Genomic DNA, 2,203 nt, shown 5'->3' on the forward strand with positions numbered 1-2,203 from the left:
TAAGCCTTTTTCCAAAGTCAGCTGAAAAGAAATGCTCTTGCCTCCAGGAGAAGAACCATGCTAAAGAATACTGCAGTTGTTGGGGCAGAGAACTGAAGAAATGAGGACAAAGTCAAGGATGACAATGATTGTGGTGGAAATACTTCTTCTGCAGCCTCTGCCACAGTAGTGGGAAGGTCCCTGTACACAGCTGCTAAAATACTTGTGTTGCTTTGAAGGGCTGTGTTCTAATTAGTTTCATCTGCTTCCCTAGGCGCTTCCTAGGCAGGGGTTCAGAGCACTGTTGGGATGAGAGCTGAGTTATGAGGATCTGGTTAGATGACTAAAAACTCCCAGAGCGGAAATAGTTGCTCTAGGTTAAAAGAAGCCACTGAACTTGGCTCACCTTAGAGGAATCTTTTCCTCGAGAGCAGCAGAGATAAGAACAGGTCTGGCCAACCCTTCAGGTTCTCGGCCCCTTTCTCTGCTGGCACGGGCATTGTTTATCTGCTCACTGTTTAGTCCTAAATGTTAGGGAACCAGCTCATTCTAATTGAAAAGAGGCAAGCCAGACAGAATGACAGCGGCAGCAAAAATAATGAAGACTGCCTTTCTGATCACCCTCAGTGTCCTGCCCTGAGACAGGAGCCCTGGGTAGATGCCGCCTTTTGAGGCTACATGAACTGAATTTGCATAATGGGCAAATTTTTTGCACCTTTAAAAATTAATGCACAATTACGTAACACTTCATGGACATAATATGTGAGAACTAGAGGTTGATTAATAAGAATTTTAATTTGTTGGCTCTTGCAAGGTTGTATCAGGTTTTGAATTTAAAATATTAGGATTAGGGCCTCCCCGGTGGCGCAGCGGTTGAGCGCTGGGTTGCGAAGCTGCCCGCAGCCTCTGCAGCGCCGGTTCGATCCCCGGCTGCTCCCCAGCCACCGGAGGAGGGTCCCACATGGCGCGCAGACCTCTCCTGCCGCCCGCTGCTCCCCTCAGCAGTGTCCTTCGGTCCTTCTGCCTGCTCTGCTCCCCGTTCTGGCTCTGGTGAATTCTCTCACCCTCCCGCGCTTCTGACTGTACCCGGTGCTTCAATAAATAAATAAATATTAAATAAAATAAAATTATTTTAAAAAAAAATAAATAAATAAATAAAGTTCAATGTACTTTCTCTAAAAAAAAAAAAATTAGGATTAATTACTATATAAAGAGTTTATTAATAGTCAGGTTTTGGAGATTTTAGTAGCATCAGACATACCTTAGCCCCTGGGAAAATTGCTAAAAATCTATATATAATTTTCCATACTCACTCTGTCCCCTATTTGGGGAAGAAAATGCCCATAGACATTTTTATTCCAGATTTGATGTTCACTTGTTGCAAAGTTACATATTTTCAATGCTGCTGTTAATTGGGTTACTCTTTGCCCCCTAAGTTATTTCAGCCTCCCTATCCCCCACCCCTACCAATTGCAATTATGTCAGTCTTACTCTTTTTATCTAAGGATCAAATGAGATCTGTTCACAGGAAACATTGAAGTTAACAGGAGATTTATTTTAAGTTTCTCTTGGGTCTTGGGAATTTTACCAGGAGCTCTTGATGTATTTGTCAGGGCATGAATATGCCTTTCTCATTATTGTTTCCTTTTAATGCCTTGAGTATGTTAGATATGTTTTCTTGTTAGATTTAGGCTAATCTAGTTCATGCATTGTTTCCAGCTGACTGCCACCTTGTGATATTTTTGTAATTTTTTGCAGAGTTTGTTTTACTATGGATTAGAAAGAAACTGAAATCTGACTAAAGGTTAAAATGTGTGATTTCTTTTTTTTTAAGAATTATTTATGCTTGGGCCTCCCCGGCGGCGCAGCAGTTGAGCGCTGGGTTGTGAAGCTGCCCGCGGCCTCTGCGGCGCCGGTTCGATCCCCGGCTGCTCCCCGACCACCGGAGGAGGGTCCCCCATGGCGCGCAGACCTCTCCTGCCACCCGCTGCTCCCCTCAGCAGTGTACTTCGGTCCTTCTGCCTGCTCTGCTTCCCGCTCTGGCTCTGGTGAATTCTCTCACCCTCCCACGCTTCTGACTGTACCCAGTGCATGTATAAACAAACAAACAAACAAATAAATAAATAAAACATGCCTCTAAAAAAAAAAAAAAAGAATTATTTATGCTTACAAGAGCTGGGGTACAGGCCAGAGATGGGGGCGGTGAGAGGATCCACCAGAGATA

Source organism: Talpa occidentalis, unplaced genomic scaffold, assembly GCF_014898055.3.
Source record: "Talpa occidentalis isolate TD23 unplaced genomic scaffold, MPIMG_talOcc4v2.1 talOcc4.12, whole genome shotgun sequence".
Taxonomy (NCBI): Eukaryota; Metazoa; Chordata; class Mammalia; order Eulipotyphla; family Talpidae; genus Talpa; species Talpa occidentalis.